This window comes from Nannospalax galili, unplaced genomic scaffold, assembly GCF_000622305.1.
Source record: "Nannospalax galili isolate Female #2095 unplaced genomic scaffold, S.galili_v1.0 scaffold203, whole genome shotgun sequence".
NCBI classification, from domain to species: Eukaryota; Metazoa; Chordata; class Mammalia; order Rodentia; family Spalacidae; genus Nannospalax; species Nannospalax galili.
This window is the reverse complement of record NW_008351640.1, coordinates 4,992,862-5,002,507: the sequence shown is the minus strand read 5'-3', so window position 1 is coordinate 5,002,507 and position 9,646 is coordinate 4,992,862.

Here is a 9,646-nt window from a genome sequence, read left to right as displayed (position 1 = left end):
ATCTCCTGAGTATGGTTATACTTTTGGTGCACTGATTCTGACCCTGGTCAGTTGATTAGGACCCCTGAAAGAAGTAATCCAATTTGCTTTGACCCATGCTTCAACTCATAGCTAATACTTAGAGACAACTAAGTACATTAACATGCTTTTTTTCAGATTTAGGTTCATGGCTTTGTTAGAAACAAATGGCTAATTAAATTAGGGAATATTTAGAGATGCCATGGAAGAGCACAGTTAATTAGAGAGGTTATGTGCATACTTCTATCTCATTAAATATTTGTAGCTGTGAAATATTTGTCACCATCCCCATTTAATATATAATAAAGCTTTTTAAACTATTATCTTGGTAAAAGAACCCTCATGATGTTAGTTAATTAGAAGAGGTAAACCCTAAAATTCCACTGCTTTGATGAGTCTGATTCCTATAACTTTTGCTCTGTAGTGTATACCTTCCATGTCTAGTATATAGAGTAGTGTGATTAGTTATAGGGGCAGCTGTTTCTGATTAACTTTATAATATTTAATGATAAATTCCTCTGTATAGAAGGAATTTATATTTTACCCAAGTAAAGGCGTACTGAGGATTTTATTCAAAAAACATGTTAAACATGCATTTTAGTTTACTATTTTAATGGAACATTGCATTTTTTTCTATAATAATGTTCACATCTGTACACCATGGTAAACTCTTTCTAATCACATCTGTTTGCTATCATGTATCTATGGCCTATATTATAGGAAAATGCATAAAGACCATAGGGGAAACTAGTTCAAATTCATAGAAAAGCCATTTAGAATAAGAAAGGAGAACAGAATTCATAATTCTACATGGATTCAGGAGAATTAGCATTTAAATTCAGTGCTGACCTGGCTCAGGAGATTTGTTTTGATATTAAGGGAGCATTTTTCCATCACCATCATCCCTCAAGCTACAGTGTTATTGCATCTTTCAAAAAAAATTGCAAACTAATAAAATCTAAGGGAATTCTTGAGGTTTCTGAAGAGTTTAAATTCCACACGTGCAAACTGTCAGCTTTAAGTAAGTCATGCAAAACTCTATTTAAATGATTCAACCTTTCCCTGAGTGTGGGAAATGGGAAATGTTATTTGGTAGTTAGAATAAAATGCTTGGAATGGTGAGGAATAGATTAAACCTGCTCACAGTCACTGAGCAGAGATAATAAGCGATGATTTGAAAGTGGAAATAGTCATTTGTGATGGGCTTTGCTGTTAACACGCTAGCATGTGTGATGGTGTGAGACAGCATGGGTGAAGCCAGCCAGCAATCCTCCTTTCTCTAAATGAGTCATTCACCAGTTTCTTTCCTGCTATAATTTTCCCAGCTTGCCCTTGACTCTCACTCCCCATCCAGTCCACAAGGGGCACAGAGTGAAAACACAATCATGAATGCAAATCAGGAGACCCAGGTGGAAAGAGTTCACTGAGAAGATCTTAACCCAGTGATTCCTAACCAACAACCAAGAACCATGCAAAAAGAATATTCAGAGTACATTGCTTTTAAGCATGTATAGCAGGGCTTTAGGGCATAGTCTAGGACTTATACAAAGATGGATGGATTCCAGGCAAGCTCTGTCTCTTTTTATCCTTACTGGGAAAGTTCACAGATTTCTTTGAGTCACAATTTCCTCATTAGTAAAAGACAGGTATTATTAATATATAATTCATCATAGTTCAAAATAGATCATAAAGCCAACACTTAGAAAATTCCTGTTCCATAGTAAATTCTCAACAAATGTTATTTAAAAATCAAGACCAAAACAACACAAAGAACCTGTCAAATTTAAGTGCTTTTTGGGTTCTTTGAAAATGCAGCTAATATGTCGATGCGCACTCAAAATATTTCCTTCATTGTTGACGTCTTAGCTGTGCACCCATCAGTGCCATTTCATATTGGAAGCCATAATTGGTCATAATTAAAGATATCTAAAGATCTTTCTTTAGACCACATTTAATTTTTTCTACTATATAAAATCTACAGTTTCCACACCTCTGGGCTTTTAATAGCTTACCGTTGGCAAAATCTGAGGCTTTTGTGCTAACATCCACATTTTTTTGCTCTGTCTGATTTGAGGGAAATCAGTCTGCAACTGACTTTTTTTTCAGTTCCTTCATCTCTTTTGTTTGCCTTTTCATGTGAAATGCTTTCCAGTAGCTGATAAATATCCTTGTCTATATGCACTGGTTAGTTACGTTCTAAAACATCTGTTGCTGGTCAGGAAAACAGGTTATACAAGTTCCTAAAAATAGACTTTTATTCTAGAAACTGAGTTTCTAAGAGAGTCAGAAATTTATTTGCTAGAACCTAGTATCCAAGAGGTTGCTCTCCAATAAATTCTTCTAATCTTTATTGTAACCAATTGGACTCATTTTAAATATTAGGAAAATAATTACAGAAGTCAAACTGTTTGCTACATAGAGTTAAATCCAAGTCTGTAGTGCTTTAACATTTTTAGGAGTGAATGTCTTCTGATTTTTCTTTTGAATTGTGTAACCAAGTAAGGGAGAATTTTAAATGAAATAATAGGCCACTATAATTTACAGGAATTCTAAATAACTGAGAATCACTCTCCAGCAAAGGATTCTGTATGTAGCAAATATAGAGGCCAATAAAATTGGAATAGACAAACTTTAAGGCGTGACTATTGATCATGGACCACTGTCCTAGAGGCTAATATTGGTTCCGTGAAACACGACTCCCTCTTCAATATTAGCCTCCAGGACGGTGGTCCATGATCAATAGTTAACAAAGAAGTGGAGAAGTTATCCTACTAAATTCTAGGAATGAATTCTATGATGACCAGTCATTTGGGAAGAGACCCTGAGTCCCCAAATAGATCACCGGCCAAGACGATCCTTTCATTTCAACCTGATGGGACCAAGATTGGGCATCCAGAAAACTTAAACCTAGACTCCTAAAGCACGTTCTCAAAATGTGTGGTAATTTATTTCACAGTAATGCAAAGCAAGTACAGATAACAAATAAAGTAGGAGTTCATTCAAGGAGACATGAGACAATGTAGGGTATGAGAGAGATAATAATGCTGTTATGGAGGAATCTTCACCTCCATAGGGAACAGTGCTTTATATCAACACTTGATTCCATGCTACTCTGTGTGTCCTGTGTCATTTTCCTATAGTGGTTTCCCCAGAAGCAGATTCTGGTACAGGGATTCAGATACACAGGATTCATTTTCAAAATATACTGGGAAACCTGGACAGAAAGGGGGAGAATTAAAGAAGGGAGAAATTTCAAGCTATTTTACTAAGTTCAAGGGTAGGCCTTAGAAGACTGACACAGGTACAGATTGTTTAAATAAAGAGCAACTAGTGGCAATTCACCAAAAATGTGTGACAGCGTGTAAGTGAATCTGGGTGATACATTCCTAAGGTATACCATAAATATGAACCACAGAAAATGTAAAATTTATAGTTATTAACTAAAGCACAGTTTATATGAGTATCTTGCCTGCATGTATATAAGTGTATTGGTGTTATACAGTGACAGGTTGGAAGAGGGCATCGGATCTCCTGGAATTGTAGGCATAGACAGTTGGTAGCTGCCACGTGCATTCTGGGAACTGAATGTGGGTCTTCTACAAGAGCAGCCAGTTCTCTTAACCATTGAGTCACCTCTTCTCCAGCCCAATCTCTCTCTCTCTCTCTCTCTCTCTCTCTCTCTCTCTCCATCTCTCTCCTTCTCCTCATGTGTACCTCTGTTTAGGACTGCCCACTTGTGATTATATAACCTCCCAGGGGCAGGGTACTACTCCTTACAGAAAACTGATTCTCCTTCTCTCAGCATCCACTGCATTGGTCACCTGTAGCTCTTCATTTTGAGGTGAGAACCTTTATCATTATGCAGATCTGTTATATTACCACACTGGAGATTTCATTGGTACAGATTCCCTAATCATGTCTAGAATGCATTAACTACTAGCAGGAGTTTTGTTCCTCTGCCTCTTAAATTATTTCAGCCCTCCCTCATCCGTTTGGCAATGTTCCCTCAGCCTTGGCTGTAGATGTTAAATTGTAAATGTGTCCTTTAGGCCAGAGCACCTCACATTCACTTATTCTTTGCATTTGGCCAACTGTGGAACTTTATAAGTTTCTTTCTGTTACCAAAATCTTCTTTAATGAATTGTAGAGGTACAATTGTCTGCAAATATAAGGATATATATTTATATTGTTCTAGGGAACTGACAAAATTGGGTTTATCTTTAGGATCTATGACCTTTCCAGCCATGTGTACTTGGCTCCATTTATACTACTAAGAATGATTTCCCTCTCACTGAGTGGGCCTTAAGCCCAATTAGAAAGCTGATGGTTACCCACCAGTATAAAAGCACCACTATTGTACCAATAGAAAAACATTGCTGGCCAGCCATTTTTGTGGTTCCTAAGCTTTATAGAGCTGTAGGATCATTGGTTGTTTTCCTCCCTGGGCAGCTTGCACAGTATCTTCTGATACTATGAAAGCTGGTCTTCAGTGGGAGAGATTCCAGATCAATTGCTGTTTAATTGTTTCAAATTCTGTGTCTGACATATGTTGTGTCTTCAGCAACAATGTGTTGCTTCAAGTTCTGGAAGGCAATCAAGGGCCATGGCAATAACCTGTATTATTTTGGAAGTCTTTTGGATTACCCTTATCAACAAAACAAAGGTGTTTTCCTGTACCTGGTACTGCGTTTTTATGACATTGTCATCCGCTATACACATGCACTCACATTTATATTATATGCATGTTTTTCAGTAGGCTTATTGAATACTCCATTTCTCTCTGGATTTTCAAACCACTTAAATATTATTTATCTCTTTCCTTGCTCTATCGCTGTATAGTCCTTCATATTCCCTCTCCAGGTAAAATATTTTACCCATGTCCTTGATTATTCCTGTTTACTGCTATCTTCCTCTCTTGAGGTCCTTCTTCCCTTCTCTCCATTTGGTTACTTTCCATTTTGATGATACTTGCAGTTATATCAGGATATATACTAACATCCATGGATTTGGAACTAGGATATATAAATGATAGATAATATGCATGTATTGTTTATCAAAGTCTGTTATCTCAGTTAATATAACAGTTTGTAGCTCCATTCATTTTCCTGCAAATTTCATGATTCATAAGATGTCTCTGGTGTGTTCAGTCACATTTGATTTAATATGTAGTAGAACCTTATGCATTCCTATTATAACCTTTATTTTACAAATGAGGACATTTTATGTCAATGAGATTAAATAATTTGGTTAAGTGAATATCTTGTGGCAGGCGAGCTGATTGAAATCTTTGAGTCAACTTGCTCCTAAGCCACTCCAACTTTAAGGGTTTGAATTAAGAAATTGGCCAACTCTCAGAAAATAATGATAAAACCATGATTTCTATGTGTCAGCCTTCCAAGAACTTTACTTAGATTAAATAACCATACAGTTGGGGGTGAAGAGATGGCTCAGAGGTTAAAAACACTGGTTGTTCTTGCAGAAGACCCTGGTTCGAATCCCAGCACCCACATGGCAGCTAACAACTGTCTGTAACTCCAGTTCCAAGGGATCCGACAGCCTCTTCTGACGTCCTCAGGCATTGCATGACAAGGGTGCATGTGGAGAGCCGCAGGCCCCCACCGCAGAATATAGCAAGACCTGGTTCCTGGCAAAGCTGTTTTCCAGACATCAAGGCTGACCTGGTTTGAGATTAACCAGATGATCATACTTGAAAGCCTCACACAAACATGTTATTCTAACTCGGGCACTTGCCTCTTGAGAGACTCCCTCATTTCTCATGGAACTGCTTAGAAAACATCTTTGTATTACTTGTAATCATGCAGGTGTAACCTTATAATTGATTTATAGCCTTACTATAGAATTGTGGTGTTACTATGGAATTTACTCTGTGATCAGTTGGTGTGGTGTAATTATGATAATTGTTCTGTTAATAGAATTGCTCTGCCTCAATGGATTTATCCCTGCCAACTTTCCCCTTTCCCTCTCTATAAAAACTTTGTGTAGATGTTCAATAAACGAGACTTGATCAGAAAGCCTGTCTTGTCTCTATTCTTCACTTCTCTTGTCCTTTTCAGTCCCCTCACCTCTCTCCAGGTACCCATGTTGACTGTCTCACGGGTCGTGACAGGTGCACTCACCTACATGCAGGCAATACACGAATACACAAAAAATAAAAATAATAATTAAAATATTTACAAAACAACCATACAGTTTAAGAAGATATTTATCACTGGTAACAAGGTGTATCATGCTATAACCTACAGAGTAGCATAATCCAGGGCACTTCAATATCCTGGGAAGTTTTTGCTTATAGATTATCTTTCTCCTTCTCATTGTCCTTTTCTTCCTTCTTTCTGACACTGAGTTAATACTTAAGCAGTTAAATTTGTTACAACTTTTATAACCCCAAATCGTGATGATACTAGTAGGTTAAAAATGATCACTTAACATGAACTGTGCCGTCCAGGGATTTATAATTTCTTTTTTGTTTATTTGAAACAGGGTCTCACTGTAGCCCCAGCTGGCCTAGAACTCATTATGTAGACCAGACTGGCCTCAATCTCAGAGTTCCACCTGCCTCTTCCCTGAGTGCTGGGATTAAAGATGCTTAACCATAAGACTCAGGTGATTTACAATGTATATTTTTAAATCAAATAAATGCTTAAATAACTACAATATGAATTTAAAACAGAAACTTGGATTATCTAATGGATCCATTAATAAGAAATGTACTCATGAGGGAAGAAACAAGGTTTCTGGTATGCATGGAGTTCAACTTGCTTTTAGCAAATAAAAAGTTAAGGGAGGAATTATATAGGCAGGTGCCAGGCTGTGGGCTCTAAATGTCAAATAAAGAATTTTAGGCTTGCTGGAAGTTTAAAGTTACAACTCCTAAAACCCTGGGGTCTAGAAGAAAGCTCTTAGATGTTGAACAATGCTGAAATATGCAGTTTTGGTCCAGACATGGTCTATACGTTCATGCAACCAAGAGGTCTTCTAAAAGATTGTTACATTGATGCAACCAAAGGGGTATTTTAAAAGACTGTTTATGTTGCTGTTCACTGAGTACCCGGAAAAAAGACAATGTGAACAAAGCTTCTCTGAAATATTTTCCTTACAGCCAAGGAGCACCTGCTGTAATCTTGTGCTTATTTTTGATGTTTAATTTCCTTACCGATTTGCTGTTAGAAAACAGAGCCTCAGAAAAAAAAAAAAAAAAGAAAAGAAAAGAAAAGAAAATAGAGCAACTAAAGCTGTATTAACTCCGAGGCATGGTAACCCTTACTTTCCTCTTTAGAGAAGCATCTCTTCCTTCGGATAAGCTCCTTGTTTTCCTTTTTATGTTTATTCAAGAAGGGGGATAAAATCTTTATGTCTAAAACTGTCACTAATAACCTGATATATCACAGAAACAGTCGTATGTTTTTTTTTTCTTGTGGTGTTTCAGACATCAGTTTACTTACTTAAAGTAGATTTATATGGAAATCTAGCATTTAATTATTAGGAAAACACTATTCATAGTTTCAGTCTAAATACTTGGTGTAAAAATCTCATATTAAAGTACATTATGTGAAGCTAAAATACTTTAAAAGGATGGCTGCTTCCCAATGCAATGGAATAATCCAAAGCAAAGTTGTACCACTATCCACCTCTTCCAACCCATGTTTCTTAAGTGTTCATCAGTAGGGAGAGCATGAGATTAATTATCCATCAAGGAATGCTTGTGATAACAAAGATGAGTATATGGTTAATATGGCAAAACACAACGCTCCTGCACAGGACTCCTGTACTAAACCTCACTCACCCACAGCTCAGAGACCATTGTGGAAGAGGAGGTGGAAAGATAGTAAGTGCCAGGGTTGTTGCATAAACACTAGGAAACAGAGAGTTTCAGGCCTCTGGAAACTTGTTCATGAACTTGAAAGAGTAGTGACACAAAACCCATGCTGACTCAATCAGACAAAAACCAAGCCTTGAATGTGGGAAATAGGCAGTAGGCCCAAACCCTAGCCAAGAAACTATTGGCAAGTGATTATTGTGGGGAGAAGAAGAATAGATCTCCTTTAAGAGAGGGGCTGTAGATAGGCTGACTAGATTCCCATGGATGAACTTGCACAGAGGGATGTTTGGATACAAATTCTTAATTGGATAAGACAATATATATGACAAAATACCTGAAATCTGGTGGTGGTGGGGCTATGGGGGGCAGGATGGGGGAGGGATCTAAATTTGATTAAGGTGTGTTATATTAAATGCATAAAACTCAAAACTTGTCAGACAAAAAAATGAATAAAAAGAAGAAAAAAAGAAAAAACAAACAGGAACAACAACAAAAAGCAACCAAAGAACAAAACACCAGCATGCACACAAATCACCCCAGCAATCTGGAACCTGTTGCCACCCCTTTTATGGAAATCCAAAGAAGCTAAGGGAGCACATGGATAGTCCTGATTCATCACCAGCTTTAGCAGTGGATGCTGTTTCAAACTTCTACCAATTCACTGGATCCTAGAAAAGGAAATTGAGCAGGGCTTGTCAGCAGAGAATACAGGAGCATTCCACATTTTTTCTTGGAATAATTCTCACTGGCCAAGAAAGAAGTTTGAATTTCATGGATATGTAACTTACTTGAAACCCAAGCTCCAGTATTATATGATATTCTTGTTGTAAATGATGGGCTTTATATGTTACCTACCCAGGATATTTCATTGAACTAATGTAGATATTTTGATTTCATTTAAGAAACTGGCTCATTTCAGGTATTCTCTCTCTCTCTCTCTCTCTCTCTCTCTCTCTCTCGTGTGAGAGAGAATTGGTTATTTATCTAGATATTAACTTTCCATTACTCTATTACAGTCCTTATGAGCCAATTACTCTGCTAAGCAATGTATATGAATCATCTCTCTGTCACAACAATCTACTGAGGTAAGTATACCTTTTTTCTAATTCTGTCCATTCTTTAATGTTAACTACAGTATTTTAATGTATAGATTTTTATTTCCATCTATTGTATATTTTCTGAGGGGCAGAAATTGTCTTTTCTAGTCACTGCATGCACTGACAACATATAATTCTTACTAAACATTTATTGAACGAAAGAATAAGTGAGTGTATGTGAAAGATGCTTCTATTCACAATTGGAATTAGGAGTTAAACATGAGTCTAGGTGTTTAATGGTCTTATGCTGTCTTTCCAGTTCAAAGTCATTATGAATGATGGAGAAACTTCCTCAAGTAGAAGCTCATTGAATGTGAATTCTCCTCCATTTCTTCATCTGTAATCTGTGCACCTTGCATCTATTGAGAGAACAAGCTCAAGAAAATAGAGACACGCTGCACTGCCACATTCTCAGGGAGTTTATTCATACTAGAAAGCTCATTTTAATGATTTACAATGGATGAATATCTCCTCCATTGGCAGAAAATCTATTTGAAAAAAAAAACAACAAATTAAAATCAGTTACTTGATGCATCTGTGGGACCTGATCCAGGAAATCCCATCAAGAAATTACTTTGTTACAGTCTTTTAACAAACCAAGCTGCTCTTTTTGCATATTTCTGCTTAGATTAGACCTTTACTGTCTACTGTTGATACTGTTATTACTAATGAAAATAGAATTGGCTCCCTC